Source organism: Microtus ochrogaster, chromosome 10, assembly GCF_000317375.1.
Source record: "Microtus ochrogaster isolate Prairie Vole_2 chromosome 10, MicOch1.0, whole genome shotgun sequence".
Lineage (NCBI taxonomy): Eukaryota > Metazoa > Chordata > Mammalia > Rodentia > Cricetidae > Microtus > Microtus ochrogaster.
Window position 1 is genome coordinate 28,287,641 of NC_022016.1, and position 18,066 is coordinate 28,305,706.

The window sequence follows — 18,066 nt, forward strand, 5'->3', positions numbered from 1 at the left end:
CTTGAACATGTTTGCCTGGGATTATTTAGATTAGATTAGTTGACGCAGAAAGGTGTAGGGTGGAAAAACACACCCATAATATGATCCTCCTAAACAAAATGATATGGGCGCAAAATAAACTCAACATCCTAACAGAAGGTACATGAGAAGGTTGCAGGTAACTAAATTTAAGTCAAGGGCAGTTTTAAAGTACTTTTAAAAGTGGAATATATGACAAGCATAACCAACCGTGCCTTCACAGTGGCATCCCTCTTGGATGAGTCAGAAGGCATTCCGATAATTGCAGGGACTCGGGGCCCTCATTATGGGCACTAATTGTGTTTTACTATAATTGGGCAAAATTGCTACTTCAGAGTTCAAGCTGATAGAGTGCCAGATTAACTAATTTTCACCTTAATAAATGTGTAATTATTTACTAAAAATTTGAATCCCATGGCTGAAACCCTTGTATGTTATCCCTTGGACAGGGTCTCACAGGGCTCCAATGATCCCGTAGCTCAGACCAAAAAGAGTTGTGATTCTGAATAGTGGAATGGTGGGTACTTACGGTGGAGCCCCCAAAGTGCTAAAATCTATTCAAATCCAACAGCATCTGAGGCGGCTGGCCGGCGGGAGTGCAGCGGCAGCACCATCTGCTTCCTCTGGCCCCGTTTGCCTGGATCAAGTAGGAAATTGAAGGCACTAAGCTAAATTTTCCTGAATCTTCGCAGTAATTGAAAAGAGAAGGTGGTGAAGAAAGAAAGGGGAAACTGTTTGGCAACGTAATTACGCTGGTCACTCCGCGGACTGCATAATAAAGCTAAGGCATAATTTTGAAATAGTACTAGGCTAAGAGCACACCAGAAGCCGAAGCACTCTGTGGAAGAGGCTGGGCTCATCACTTATAATTAGCATATGAAATTCAGCCCCGAGGTCATTTATTATTGAAATTGCCTTGAGGTGATCTCCAAAACAATTCCATCTCTTGATTTACCTCCTCCTCCCCTTCCTAAAAGTAACAAATGGGATTCATGGGATTAGCCTCCAACGAGCAAATTGGCTGAGATGAAAGGCAGCCATGGGCTAATGCTTGGCAGAGCCCAGAAGGGGAGGCGCCAAGAGGACGTGGGTGAATCATGAGAGAATTGATCGGAAAGCTCCGTGTTCCCAGAAGGGTACAGGCTTCAATGGTTTCCCTCAACTTTTATTGCCCATTAGCAGAAGCATATGCTCTGCTCGCGTGGTGGGCAGCACCTGGGGCGGAGGAGGAGGGGGCCGCAGCGCATTGCCTACAGACTAAGGAGGAAATTGGGACGGTCTTAGAAAAGGTGACTTCTGGCGACTAGGGTGACAACAGAAGCTGCCCTTGCCCTCAGTCTCCTTGTTCTTGTTACCACTGCTTTCCAGGGTCTATCCTTGAGATAGCTTTTTTTCCCCAATCTATGTCCACCAAGAAAAGAAAACCAAAACAGGCAAGCACAGAAGTATGCAGGAGAGAGGAGTCTGCCTTTCATGTAAGAGTAAGAAGAGGGCCAATGATCGATACCTAGAGAGGTAATACAGGAGAACGCAAACCAAACTCTATGCACCAAAGTCATTAGACTCTGAGTCTACTTTATGGGAATAGTTTTTTGTTTTTTTTTTAATTCCACTGAGTTGAAACCCTGTAAGTGAGCTGCAGAAGCTGTTTCTTCCAGCCAACCGAAAACCACACCAGCCAAAACTTGTAGCATCATGAGAGTGGACCCTGGTAGGCAGCAACTAGACATTCGGCAAACCCTGTCCTGGCCTGTGTCCCATCCAGCTCAGAACTGTGACATCCCAGCACTTGCAAGTTGTAAACTTGCGGCTGAAATGAGCTGCTCCTGTCACTCACACTGGCCTTACACACTAGACCTTTGAACTGGGCTGTCCCACCACCAGCACAACCCCCTGAGGCTTGGCTTCCTAAGCTGCACTCCCTGGCGTGATTCCCCACCTGCCATCCTGCCTGGCTCCTTTCTCTTTACCAGATCCCACTAAGATCTGGTTTGCTACTTTCTCAGGATCTTGGTGACAAATGATGATTTGATTAGACATTGGGACAAAATGCAAATATGCCACATCCTCTGAAAGCATATTTATAGTTAAGAAGGCTAAGTGTCTTAACTCACGGAAGCGCCTGTTGATACTCCTTCAGGAAGGAAGGTATTAGGGTAGCAGGACTATCTGTAAAGTAGTGGTTTCCAACCTACTCAGAAAATATATCATACTTTACCTGGCATGATAGTACTGGATCCGAGTCAGAATTTATAGCTCCATCGGCCAAAATAATAGGGTATTTATTATCCCCTGTAAAAAGTCCCAAGCACTGAGACGGTGCAATGCTACCCTGGTACTCGCGCAGGGCAAGTCATCCATCCTCTGCCCTGTCCCCACCAGCTATTCTCATGTTGGCAAGAATTCCAGGCATCCTATATAGACTCAGCCAGGAGTAGAAGAAAAGTGAATCTCTCCACTTGCATGTCTCCATTTATCAGAGAGGCATGCTATAGTGCCCACCAATAGTTGTCATGGTTGTATACTAGCTAAAATAAGGAAAAACAAAAATGACATAGTTCCCTAAAACAATCAAGATTCTTTACGTGCTGAGCCAAATAAAGCTTAAAAGCTAGCTGTTTTTGTATCCTTAGTATATTGGTTTGAATTCCGTTATCAGATTCCAAGTTCTGCCAACAGCTTTGTTGATTTTGCTTTGTTTTGTTTTGAATTTTGAATTATAGTACAAAAAGACGATGACAGGCTAGGCATGGAGCTTGTTGATGGAGGGCGCACCTGTTCTGTGCATAGTCCTGGGTTTGATCCCATCAAGGAAAGGAGGAAAGGACGCAGACAGGAAGGGGGCACGGTTAGGATGCAAGATGAGTGATAAATCTGAATTCTGAATATTGTAGAGTATGTTACATGGCTGCAAATTTTCTTATAATCTTTGACCTTCCAAACAATTGAAGTGGTTGTTTAAGATCACACAAATAGAGAGACACACACTCACACACATCAAATCAGAAACATGTGACTGAAATATTTACAAGGGCATTTAGATCACACGCATACACACACACACACACACACACACACATCAAATCAAAAGCAAGAATGAATGAAATATTTGCAAAAGGCAGCAATATTCACTGTGTTGATGATGTAGGAATTTGACATATTTTTGACAGTACTGACCAATAACAAACAGGAAAGTAATGTGTTTTTCTGGAAGTTGAGAAAAATAGAAAAAAAAATACACCCTTTGCTTTAATGTAATTGTTCTCTGGTGAAAAGTACCATCAATGCCCATTGCTCTAAGTGTTCTACGTGGCAGCTCCTTCTTTAAGTGGAACCAAATTATCTCAAAAAGAAACAAAATCAAATCCCAAGCTTTTCTGAGAAGTATATCCCAGGCTCTCATCCACCCACGGGTAGGCTCTCTGGTCCACCTCTGTCTGCATAGGACATTGTGTCATCATAATTCCCAATCACACAGTTTCTCATAGTTATGACGTCTATTACCTCGACTTACTTTAACTGTGAAACACAAGGTCTTTAGACACCTCCCTGACCTGGAATAGGATAATTCATCAAAATTTACTTACAAATAGTCTTTGGCTAGGAAAGCTCTTTGTTTTTGGAAAATAACTGAATTATTTATAGTTCTCTATGTAACTGTAGAGAGAATGAATATGTGTGGGAGTTTTCTTTGAAATAGAATGTGTAAATCCTTTATGTTTAATCCCGTACTGATGGAAAGATCTGGACTGTTGTGCAATAGAAACAGAAAATGAAGACATTAGTATAGCAGTGATTTTGGATGATAGTTTTAGTGGCCTGTATCAAATTTCTTGCACAAGCACAGGTCAGCACAAACTCATAAGTCAAGTGAGATCCTCAAGAGAAAATTTGAGGTGGAAGAGCTCTTTATAACACCTAGGAAGCAGAGAACCAACCCAGACACATGTACCGTTTCCATGGCATCTCTCTCAGTCCAGAAAAAGATGCTATCATGTAGAACACCACCTGTGGCTAGCAGAACACAGCACTCATTCCCCATCTTTGTAGACACTTTTCTTCCTGGCTAGATCTGTATTCATCCTTTCTTACTCATTTTGACAGACGATTTTATCTCCTGAGAAAAAACAAGTATAATATTGACTTTTAAGAATATTGCTGAAAGTGAATATCACCAAACAGCTGAAACTTAGCTTCAGTATTCCTTGAGGAACTGCCTGAACCAATGTTTGCCCTTTCTATAAGGCATGTTTGGCAGCCATCTGTATTAAACCATATGTAAAGCACAAAAATACCTCATGTTTCTCTAGCCCATCATCATGCCTGAAATTCTCACCATTATAATAATTAGATTTATTTTAATTATACAACCACAGAACACTCATTCTATGAGAAAAATAAATTGATTGTGGAGTATAAAAAAATCAATTCTATATACCTGTGTTATAGGATACATACACCATTGTAGGAAAGGAGAAATTGAAAATAATTGTACTATGATTCTGTATGTGTCAAAAGAAGACAGCAAACAGTACCCCAGAGAGTCAAGCCATTGAACGTGTCACCCAACTAAGGCCTTTGGGGAATTTTGTGTGTCTAATTCAGTATGTGCAAAGCACCTTAAAAGAAAGATTTTTAGCAAGAATATAGTGATACAAGGCAAGCAGAATATGCACATCTGTGAAGCCATAGGGAATTCTTTTGTTTACACATTTTCTTCAAAATGGATAATCCAGTAAGACTCAAGCTCATTAACCTAAAGGCACTACAGGGAAAAGCTAGCAGACACCAGGACATAGAGGAAACAAGATAACTGAGAGAGAGATTTGATGGCCAAAATAAGCCCATGAAAGACTCAGAACACACAGTTGAATCGAAAGTTCTGTAGGTTTCTAGCAGTGTACGGAATCCCTAGACAATGAGCTAGAGGAGCCAGTGTGAATCTAGACTTTGAAATGGATTCTCAGACAGGCTCTAACTTTAGCATGGGTTAATCTGCTTTGACAAGGCAAAAAGAAAATAAATCCAATGATACACTCTGCTCAAGAATATGGAATGTATATTGAGGTCAACCTTAGGGGACGCGAAAATTCAGAATGAAGGTTACAGCTCTGACAGGGACCTGGGCTGGCCGTGTTTCCACTCTTTTCTGGGTCACGCTGACATGAGGCCCAGAGACAGTTTTGAAATCTGCAGAAGAAGTCAGCACATGCTGGAACGGAAAGAAATCCCACACCCGTTTGCTTTAAGCAGGGGAGAAAGAAACACTTTTCAGAATAGTATAGTACTTTGAATAAAACACTAGTCACTACTTAGCTTAAAAACTCTTAAAACTCCAAACATGCCTTCGATGGTTGTGATAAAATTGAACAAACTGTTAGATGACAACAGGAAAAATGTGATAAGGATATAAATACCGAACTTATCAAGAAAAAAAAAGCAATTGAAAGTCCCTAACTAATAATCAGTTAAAAGCAACTTTTAAAACTGGGTAGCACTTTGGATTTGTTAAATAGGCAATTTAAAAGTTTTATCTGATAAAATTATATTAACACTATGTCTGAACTAGGGCTTTAAGTGTTGACATGAGACTTTGACTTGGTTATTTCATGTTTGAGAGTTTATTTTAAGAAGACATATTCTATTTAACAGATCATACTCACATCATAATTATTCTAATATTAACATATATGGAATTTTAATCTACATCAAGGAGAATGATATAAATGCTCAATTTTATAGTTAAAAAAACCTGGGACTTAAAAACAGGGGTCTGAATAGATGGTTCAGTGTGTAAAGCTCTTGCTTTACGTGTGAGGACCAGACTTCAGACCCCCAGCATCCATGACTGTATTTGTCTATCTATCATAAAAACATGTATTACTTCATATTATTTCATACATCTAAAAAAATTTTAAATTTAAGCTGTGTTGGCTCGTCTCAATAGCCTTCTTTGCTTTGGAAAGATATCTCATGCTAACAGAAGTACAGGATTTTTGCTTTTGCTTTTTTTTTTTAAAGAATTAGTGATAATTTAGATGCTCATCTTAACAAATTAGGGAGTGCTCATATTTGACTTTGTCCCAATGAATTTCACTGCAAGAAAAGAAGGGTATAGAAGAGAAAACATAGAAGTAACAAGATCCCAAAAGCTGAGGCACTGGTAGATGGTGGCACCAGGGGAAATCCCTAAAGAGGGTAAGGCAAGAAGTCCAAGCACACAGGCTGTGTGCTATGTGACAGCAGTGAGCTATGTGACTAGTCCTGTTGGAGACACAGGCAGGAAAACTCTGCCGTCTGCACTGCTGGCTGCTGTGAGTGGCCCTTGCTCAGCTAAGGAAAAAGATTCAGCAAGACAGAGATTCAGCACTGACAAAAATGGGAACAAAGTGATCCTCAAAGCTTAAGTTCCCATGGAACCAGAAAAAACAAAAAAAGCAGGATCCAAACCAACTCTTAATTGTGATTCTATCCTGTCTCTCAATTCTATTTCCTATTTGTACGTGTTCTAAGAAAGTACAGGAAACAGCAATCATAGAAAAAGATGGTAAGACAAGAGAGAGAGAAAAAAAGGGGATGTTGCTTAGATAAACACATACTTCCCAGGTACTGAACAATCTATTCAAACCCCTATGAGAGAATAAATTGTTAATCAGAAATCAAATGGCAAAGATAAACCACGAGCATTTTTTCATTGCTTTTGTGTCTCCTCTTTTTTGTCTTGGTTATCTTTTTAACAATGATTTGATAAAGACAGAAAAATAGCAGGTTTTCCAAATTCCAGAAGAATCAATTAAAATAATATGGGTCTCATCTACCTTACTATCTTTTTTTAAATCTATAAGCAAAAAGCCATACACAAGACCATTTGAGAGAATGAGAAGCTGTGCAGCCAGCCCTTTGTTGTAGCTGTCCCTTTCCAACAATAAGAGCCAGATTCCTCAGGCTCTCCAATACTCTGAACCGAGAAGAAGAGGCTGCAGAATAGAAGCCTTCATCGATCTCTCACTCATCAGTCTTGGATTGAGGACAAGCTGTGACAAAAGACTAGACCTCCAGGAGTCAAAACAAAAGGAGATTTTATATGAGGTCCTTCCTCCAACATAACCACCAGCGAAAGCAGTGAACTTGTATTGAGAAAAGAACAATAACACAGCATGCCAGAGGCGATTACTGCTGATGGAGCATATGACAGACAAATCTTCACCTTATTTCTATCCTGTTCTCTTCCCACAGTGTCATCAATCTCTCCTTCGCCTGGAAGGCAGCAGAGCATCTAGAAGAGCAGCAGCAGGCGTGGCAGGCATCTGAGATCCACTCCTGCAGTGAAGTTTTCTCCACCTAAAGTTTAAGGCAGGCTGTGATTCAGGAGTACCTTCAACTTCATCTTACCTATCACCATGGAAGTTAACTGTAACATCCCTTAAGTCTAAGTATTTCTGGTTCGTAAACCAAGAGCTCTGCTGTCACAAGGACCTTGTGAAAAATGCCTGAACTCAGGCCTTATGCTGAGCCAGAATTCCTGTCTCACAAGATCCTAGGGTGTGTTTTATGGACATTAAAATTTGAAATGTGCAAACTGCTTGAACATTTCACTCCATGGTGGAAGGAAAAAAAAATACAGACTTTGCAACATTATTCTTAGCACCTGCGTATTGTTGGGCAAATTACCCAGCAGTACCTGTTTCTCAGTTTCTCAGCATTAAATAATAAAAACATATATCCACAACACTGTGAGGATTAAACTAAACAATGTAGCCAAGACATCTATTCCAAATCTATTCCAATGACTGGGCCAGTGAAAATTTAAAATCCTCAACTCAAAGTGTGGGAAAACCTCTGAGACTCAGACTCATCATCAAATGCCCCTTTTCCCCCCTGAGGTATCTCATCTTGAGCCTCTAAGTAAAGAAGGTGGATACAACCTCTTCTCATTGTCTTTCCTGTTCCCAGGAGCTCACCTTTAGATAGCAGCATCCAGGAACATGTCTTCCGTAGACTTCACTTAACTGGAGATTCAGGACTTAGTGTTTTGCTACATTTCTGTGTTTTGCTTACTTTAATTGGCTTCCCTTGCTTTCCATTTAGTTAAGAATCCCCAAGAACAAAATAGTAGCACTGCACCAGGAATAGAACAAAAGAATCAACTATTTGGTTGCCTCTGTAGTGAAGAAATTAGAAACGAAGGAAAATAATAATAGTCTGCTAGACCTTAAACTGGAAAGAGATTGATTAACAATTTAGAAAACATGTACTGAATATATATTATTTTTGAATTATGCTAGAATATAGAGATCAAATAAAAATATTTACAATCTGTAAATGGCAACCAAATAAGTAGAATAGCAAAAGGAACATGTGACATTTGAAAACTAATACAAAGGGGGATTTATACTATATTTTATAATTATCATCAAATTGTTTGCAAGTCTGTCCGAACAATTTGGAATAAGAAAAGGCTGGCTGGGTACAAATCCAAGGTTAGAAAGTCAAAAAAAAAAAAAAAAAAAACCTGTGAACTTTTCTATGTCTCCTTTTAAACATTTTGTATTAGAAGCAACATTCCAGCCATGGCATAGCTACCTTGCAAGAATAAAATTTCTTTGAAAATACCTAATGTGGGTACTGAACAAATGGTGATTGGCTTAGGTTTTTTTTGTTTTTGTTTTGTTTTTTTGTCATGGATTGGTACAGGAATAAATGTCCTGGCCTCTTACAAAATGTAGATAGCAAGCAAGTGGGATCAAGATTACAATAGTCTCTGAAAGAGTAGCTCAAATTATATTCACATTTATAAGAAAAGCTAAAGGAAAAAGCGTTGATATGGATAAGGAAAATCAGATCTCAAAGATGCTCAAAGATGTCCACAAAATCTTGTCTTCAGTACATTTAAGGAAGACACTCTACCTATAGCCAGTACTGAGTCCAAAATGTGAGTTACCTTTGAGTTCTTCCTTGGCACACATCACACCCAACCCTTAACAACCAGCACAAATCTTGATCACTTCGTTGCCTATGCTAACTCAGAAACAGTCATGATGCCTTCCGTTCCTTCTTCATGATGTAAGTTAGTCATGTGGACCTCAGAGCTAGACTTGTTGCTTATCATCACAATGATAACAAAGACTTGTTGAATTAACAACTTTGTTATTGAAGGAGAATCTACAGGCAGAAGAAAGGAAGTGGAAATCTTTATGAATGTGTGATTTTAAAAGCACCAAATTTCAATTTATTGACCTGTGAAATTTTTTTGGCTTAACAGTAGGATAAAACAAATAAACAGATAAATAAATAAATAAATAAATAACTCCAACAGGAGATAAATCTGGTGAAAATATGTCATTAAATTCTCATATTCATAAATAGAAAAATTAATAGACATAGGAATGTGTGGGAGTCTGAATGAGGAATGGCCCCATGGGCTCATGTATTTGAATACTTGGTTCCCAGTTGGAGACATTGTTTGGAGAAATTGTGGAACCTTTAAAAGGTAGAGCCTGACTGGAGGAAGTATGTCACTGGGTGTGGGCTTTGAGAGTATATACCTTTATTCAGCTGCCCACTCTCCCTCTCTCTCTTTGTTTCCTCTGTACAGATGAAAATGTGACTAGGCAACTTCCTGCTCCTGATGCCAAACCCTCTTCCCCCACTGTTAGGGACTTCATCCCTTTGGAAAATGGTTGAACGAACACTTGCTTCTTTAAGTGATACTTTTGGTCATGGTATTTTATCACAGGCACAGAAAACTAACTAATACAGGATGTCTTTAGAACACAGGTTAGTAAATAAAGGGCATTTGATCTTCATTTTTCAGGGAAACAGATTTGCCCATTCTTTTCAACTGGCTATAACTGCTTTCACAACTACAAAGATACAGATGAATAAGTGCTAGAGATTATAAAACCATAGCCTTCAAATATTTATTCTATGGCTCTTTACAGAAAACTCTGATATAAAACTCAATGGAGGAAATTGTCTCCATCATTTTTAAAGGAATACATTTATTAGTTAGTGCTTATTGAGGCAGAAAGTATATGATGTGTTTTTGGAACTTGCAGGAGAGAATCAGTGAAGGAAGGAGACAGGGGCAGTGTTTGGGTAAGTGTCTTGTCATCAATTGAAACATGGCTCTGGGGATAGAGGGTCTCAGCATCAGAACAGGTGTCAAGAAAAACAAGGGATTGAGGATCTGATTAAATTCGAGATCCTGAGACAATGAGGTTTTCCCAGACTATCTAGGTTGGTTCCAGATGTTACCATACATGTCCATAAGAGACAGAAAGGGATTTGGTACTCACAGCTGAGAATATATTGTGAGCATGGAAGCAGGGATTGGAGTAAGATGATTATATATCAAGATGTAAGGGTTTGTCAAAACCATCTGCATGAACTTGTCTGTGGGAATATCTTAATTTTGAAATTCTGACTTCCAAAACTTTGAGAAAGTAAACTTTTATTTTATTATGCTACCCAAACTAGGATTTCTTAATTCAGCCAAAGGAATCTAATGGAATCCTGAAGGAGTAAATCTGTCAAAACGGTGTGCTGAAATAGTTGTATCGTTGTGAATGGGATGTGATTTTCCACAATATTTAAATTGACTTAAAGTTCATACCTTCTCCATTTCCATTTAGCTCAAGGAAACTGGTGCATTAAAAATAAAGATTGATTTCAACAATATGGCTGCCTAAACAAGACCAGAGCAATAGAACACCAATAGGCATGCCAATATTTGAGGGAGAAATCTCATAGGACTCCATCCATAAACAAAAATCTATAGGCAATAGGGAATGTTGACAGTGGAAGAAAGGAGCCCCAAATTACTTATACAATTCCAACTGGGCAGCCCTCAACTTATGTACATACAAATAACAATAAAAAGACTGTTACACACACACACACACACACACACACACACACACACACACATGGGTCTAAAAATTCAAGAGGAATATGGAAAGAGTTGGAAAGGGGAAAACTGCATAACTATATTTTAATTTAAAAAATAAAATGAAATAAATGAATATTCATCATAACCCTTAAAATATCAAAACCCTTGAAACTATCTCTAGTTGCTAGAATAGTTCAGTCAGAAAATCGTTTGCCTTAGACTTGAATTTGATCCCCCAGAACACTCATAAAAATGTTGGCATGTGCTTGTGATCCCATTGCTTGGGAGGTGGAAGGAAAAAAAAAAAAAGAGTGGTCCTGAAATACAGTTCTCATTTCCAAACAGCAGCGAACCCAGGTTTGCTGGCTGCTCGCATGGGATGCGTGCTCTTCACTCTCAGCCACTCGCTGCCAAATCCCAGTCACTCTCCCTTTACTTTTATGGTAACATGACCCCGCTCTGGAAATACACTCACAAGTTTTGGGTTTTATACAGCATCTATTCTAAATATAAAAATTCACACAAACTTGGGAAAAAAAAAAAAGAAAGGAGATTCAGCTCAGCCACCAAAAAAAATAAATAAATAAATGCTACAAACTTAGTTGTGACCTGATTTCTTGGTCACTGCCATAAAGGGACAGAAAGGAGGGGAGCGAGGAAGAAATGATCTCGAGTTAGATGACATGAGTGATTAGATTAACTTATGGCAACACCTGTTAGAAATCTGTGGAGGAAAATACAAACTACCTTTGCTTGTGAAAACAAAAGGCCTCGTTGAGAAAGAAAGAGCATGAAAAGGAAAGGGTGTTGACACATATATTTGGAGTGTGGGTGGGTTTTTTTGTTTGGTTGGTTTGGTTTTTTTTTTTTTTTTTTTGATAAATAAAATACGGAAAAAAGATAAAAACACAAGCTGAACTTAGAGCTGTGAATGACTGACCAAGGTCACTGGCTCCTTCTGACCTGACTGTCCCAGGGCCTCTATCCACAGTAACAGGCTTTCTCCTTACAGAAAAAAAAAATGGGCTGAGTGTTGTCCTCAGCCTGACCTATGCCTCTGCTTTTGTGATTTGAGAAGCCAAACTTAAAACATAAGAAAAACATAGTTTGTAAAATTAGAACCCTCTTCGCCCTCTCTAACAAATGATGACCGAGATTTCCTCAAAAGCAAAGAGCATACTTTTCTATGAAACAATTCAGTTAGTGAAAGCTGAACTTAGACTTAGGTTTCAAGTTCTAATCTTTCAATAAATAAGTGTCCTTATTGGATTCAGATGACATGTGGAGGGGGACAGCCCGGGAAACTAGAAAGAGGGAATGGTGTGCTCACACAGTGGCCCTGGGAGAGCAGGATGAAATCAGAGTGCTGAAGGTAGGCTCTCGGGCCTTCACTGAGCCAAAATTTGATCGGGCTTGCCAGCAACTATCAGAGGAAGAAAACACCATCAGATATGACTGAGAAGAATATCAGCAAAATCTTTCCCTGACCAAACCACTGTCATCTGTAGCTTGGACTGAGCCAGCTCTTCATCACAGGCCTGATGACTTCCAGCTTTCCCACCATAAGGCCCATTCTTCCACTTGCTTCTAGAGTGATGTTTCTAAACACCAGTCACACTGATTCTCATTCAAAGATGCCTGAAGAGGCATCCTGCCTCACTCAAGAGATAAAGCTAACATACATGGAGCAACTTGGAAGGTCTCATCTGACCCTGTCTCCCACTATTTTCCTTTTCATTCCTTTGCTTTAACCCTCACTGGTCTCATTATCTTTTCTAACCTCTGCCCTGGTGCTGATCTCTGCTCATCTCTCCAAGTATCGCTCACCCATCTTACTTCCTACTAGCTATGCCTCTTATCTTTAAGCTCTGTATTTAAACTTACCTAGTCAATAAACCTTCCTCTACCCACTCAGACTAACACTCCTACTTCTGCCCAGCTCCTAAACTCTAATCCTCCTCTGCTTTGTTAGAGTTTTTCTATATTTCTAAGCATTTATTTCTTTCCAAAATATTACTTAATGCATGTTTATGTTTGCTGACGATCTCCTTCTACCTCCAAGCTCTGGATAAACAGAGAGGGATCGCTGTCCTACTTCCCCATGTATGCAATGCCTGACCCTTAGTAGGTACTCAAAAACATTAGATAAGGAATGGAAGCAGAAAACTGTATTTCATAATTAAGACATTTTAACACAGGACATTATCACAAGGGAAAACGCTTAGTACTAATTTCTTTACTTTGGTAAATACTTGATATGTAAATGAAGTCTATGTCAGGCACCATCCAGGATCTAAGGATAGAAGAGTTGGAAGCATACCTCCAAGAGGTTAAAACATATTTTGTAGGGCAGAAAATAAATAAATAACAAAGTACTTTAAATGCTATTGGTAGGAGTTCCTAAGAAGTAAAAGAAGCAAACAGAGAGGTCCTGTGGAGACAGTGATCTTGTAAATTGTATGTACACTGTAAAGATTTATCAGTTGTATTGCTTTAATAAAACACTGATTAGCCAGTAGCCAGGCAGGAAATATAAACGGGGAGACCAAGCAAGAAGTATAGGCAGGGCAATGAGAACAGGAGAATTCTGGGGAGAGGAAAGACTCAGTCTGCAGTAATGACCCAGGTGCATAGGAAGCAAGATGAGAATGCCTTTCTGATAAAAGGTACCAAGCCACATGGCTAACACAGACAAGAATTATGGGTTAATGTAGGATGTGAGAGTTAATAAGAAGCCTAAGCTAATAGGCCAATCAGTTTATGATTAATGTAGACCTCTGTGTGTTTCTTTGGGACTGAACAGCTGCGGGACCAGACAGGACAGAAATCCTTGTCAACAGAGAGGGGAAATGAGTCTGATAGTCTAAAGGGGAAAGGAGTCTAAAGGATAATTGAGGTAGTGTATAATGCTTAAAGTCCCTAGGGATTTATGAGGCAATTATGAAAGTTTCTGCATCATTTAAATAATTGTACTTTTCCTACATTTGGGTCTTGTCCAAAGAAAGTTACATATGTGTCATACGAGTCTTCTGAACTTATGAAGTAGCTGTGTATTAGCTTAATGTTCACTAAACATTTGTGTCCATCAATGTTGTACTTCCTATGAACAGATGGTATGGTGTTAGTAATGTAGTTGCATTGTGGTAGCTTTCCTGTGAATCCAGCAATTTCGACACATTCCCATATTTAATGACAGAGTGTGCTTGGCAGTATAAAATTGCCCCACTTGAATTCCACCACTTGAGCAACTTCTACAGGAGCCACACTCATAGCAAAGACTAGGATTCTGAGTAGCTTCCGCTTGTTGGAGCAATATTCAGGTATAGAATTTCAGCCTGTGGTTTGTTTCCTTGAAAGAAGCAATGGATACTATGTACAGAAAACTAACTGTGGGAATGCTAGATTTATCCCCTGTAGATCTTCCAACCTACTCAAACCTCATACCAATATACTTTGTAGCTAGGCCTTCTTTTAGCTTCCAAAATTTACCAAGATACTAAGTCCTCTTGTCTTTGAAAGTACAGGACATGAAACCTCAGCTGGTTGATTGTGAATAAAAATGTCATGTATCACATCTGAGGTGGGAGCCCCTCAGTGCTGTGCTCCCATGATCTCTGCATCACTGCAGCAAACCCTGAACATTGTGATGAGATGTATGCTTCATCCAACAGTCATGATGTCTCAGAGGACTTGAGTTGTTAAATAGTGGACTCAACTACTATTGGACATGTAGTAAGGATAACTTTCTGTCTTAAGCTACTGAGATTTTTCTACTGGTAGTAGCATGACTTAACACTTGTCAGTATCCCAAATTACACCACATTGATCATATTTACAGTCACCAGGTATTCTTTTCTTCTCATGATCCACACTTGTCTTTGAAATACTGTCTACTGAGAAGAAGTAAAGTCAGTGGTAGAGAGAAAATTTATACTGCTACATGATCCTAATCATTAGAAATGGTTACTTTGACAAGCAATACAGAATGCCTTAGAAATGTCCTCACATATCCTAAGAAATTTTATGTCTAATTTCTTGAGAAAATTGAAGGCTTACTTAAAGGCTTAGTGCTTTAGATATGTAACAATATGGTCACCAAGATGGCTGTAGTGGTCTTAATGGGAATGAACCCCATAGACTCATATATTTGAATACTTATTTCCCAATGGAGAACTGCTTGAGAGAGATTAGGAGGTGTGTCCTTGTTGGAAGTGTGTCACTGGAGGTGGGCTCTGAGGTTTCAAAAGCTCATTGCAGGCCCAGTTAGCTCTCTGTCTCTGTCTCATGTATGTTGATCAAAATATGAGCTCTCAGCTGCCACTCTAGTACCGTGCCTACCTGCCTGATGCCATGCTCCCCATCATGATGGTCGTGGACTCACCCTCTAAACTGAAAGTGTCCAATAAACTCTTTTTCTGTAAGTTGCTTTGGTTGTGCTGTCTTATCATAGCGAAAGAAAAATCACTTTGACTGGAATTGCTCGTACCTGTAACCCTTGCTCTTGGAAGACAGACACAGGAAGATTACTGTAAATTCAAGGCCACCCCTAGGCTACATAGCAGGTTCCTGATTAGGCATGATACAGTATGAGATCTGGACTCATAAAAAGAAATAAAACTGGAGCTGCATTGTTGGCCCAATGGTTAGAAACTGTCTGCTCTCTCAGAGGACCCAGTTTTGATTACTAGCAACCACAGGGCATTTCACAACCATCTGTAACTCCAGTCCCAGGAACTCTGACACCTTTTGGCCTCTATTGGCACAGGTACATACATGGTGTATAGGCATGCAAAAATGACCATACACATAAAAATAAAATTAAAATAAAAATTTAAAACAAACAAAAATTTGTAGTAATAATAGAAGCTGTTTGAAAATGAAGGAGAAAGGAAAAACACACAAAACCTCCATTGTTCATCCTTTGATGCTTTATCAGCTCTCAAAGGGACTGTGAAGCACAAACAGTGATTGAGAAATGATTTTACTACCAACTACAACAAGAAAAGCAATGAAACTTATGTTTTCATCATCAGGCTTTCTTTGAAATTAGCTGCAAAAGGGTGACATCCATTGTATGCTCTATGACAGAGAAGAAGCAGGGTTCTGTTGGTTCAAAGAAGAACTTATAGACTCTATCAAGGGGAACATCCCAGAAATTTCACCATAGAGCTTCAAGCTCAAATACCATTTTACTACTTTGGTGATTATTGCCTAGATTCTTAATAAGTTTCACCTACACTACAATAGGATTCTTAGAAAAGGTGTTAATAGAACCATGACCTAGCACCAGGAATTGGTTTCAAAAACCAGGCATAAAAGCATAAATGAATTAGTGCATTCAATGGATCTTTGTGTTCAATTCTCTTGTCACAAATACACTTAGTCAATTTTACTGCAAACAGAAGATATCAACAGCAATAAAACAATATAAAACCCAAAGTCATATATACTATACCAAAATGCTTTATAGTTCTAAGGTCACCTGGTTTTTATATTTCCACTGCATTTTCTTTGAAATTTATTTAATAGAATGTGGAGACTATCATTCAAATGATAACCATGAACCACAAACAACTCTAGACTTCACCTGCAGCCTATGAGGTTTTTTTTTAAGGGTAGAAAAGGGTGTGACATCTAGAATAGTCATTCTAGAAATTATCTGTGAGCTGTAGAGCCCATCACAGTTCCCAGGCAGCAGCCTGAAGCTGCTTCACTTTAATCAGAAAAGATGGATGGAATGGAGCCCACTTACTTCGTGGCTGCCAGCCCTCTTCGTCTCCCTCCCACAGACACACATACAGGAAAGCTGGCAGCTCCCCTCTCCCTTCCCGTCATTCTCACTAGGCTAAAGAGTAGGCAGATGAAGGAGGAGAGGGAACTCAGCGGCTGCCAGAGCACTTGCCACATTCAGAGTTGCCACTACAGGCCTTCCCAGCACCCAGCATTCCTCAGGTGTTCTGCTGGGTTCCAGACAGAGAAAAAGATGCAGACATCTCTCCTAGAAAAGCAGACTCCAACGCCAGGACCAATAAGCAAGATGATTGCCACCCTGATCAGTCCCTATTATTTTTAAAAATAGGATTGGAAATCAGGTGGCCCAGAAAAAAAAACAAAATTTTCCTGCATGAGCTCAGAACTAAGCAATGAAGAGGTAAGCAAAGAGGGAGTGAGGGAAACAAAGGAGATGAACTAAACATTGATGAACTTGTCCGTGATCCCCAGTGGGAAGAACCTCACTATGGGCAGTGATGGGCACCCAGGCAAGCAGGTTTAATTGGCAAGACAACAGACAAACTTGAGATCATGGTCTGCTTCCCACACTAATAAATGTCCCAAGTGCTCCTGGCACAAGCTGTCAAAACAAATCTCGACTTCCTCTGACTTTGGTTGATAGGTGATAGCACTCAACCAAACAAATTATGAGTCTGCTGTATCAATGTAACCTTCACTCTCACAATAAAATATGTCAGGGAAAAAAAATCAAGCCGGGAGACTCACCCCCAGACTCATTCTCAACATTAAGGGATACCACCTTCAGTTAAATGACAGGGCACACTAGATGAACAGCTCTCACCAGGAGCTAGAGGGCTGTCTTCTTTAATTTGTTCAGTCACGTGTTGCTTACACAGAGATGCTGTGCTTGACATATCAGCTAATAAGACAAATGCGTTCTTGAACTTTTAGGATTTATAGATGAGTAAGAAAAAAATGACAAAGCACTGAAAACTATAATACCAAATCACACATCCTGTGACATGAAGTTCCTAGCACAGCCAAAAACTCAAAGACATAGCAGCATTATTCAATGTAGGCCCAAAGTGGAAAGAATCCAGATGCTCTCATCTCCTGATGAATCAGTAGACAGAAGTTAACACAAATATGGTACCCATGAAAAGAAGCAGTCGACAACTATAGAAGGGACGGAAGTACTTACACCAACCCTTGAACACGTCATGCTATGTACAGGCAGTTAGACAGAAAAACCATGTATAGTATGATTTGAATTCTGTGAAATGCTCAGAATAGCCAAACTTGTAGAGACAGAAAGCAAATGAGTGGCTACGAGAAAAGATGAAGCAGTTTGGGAATGACTACAAATAGAAGTTTCTTTATAAGGCTAATAGGAATGTTATCATATATATATATATATATATTCT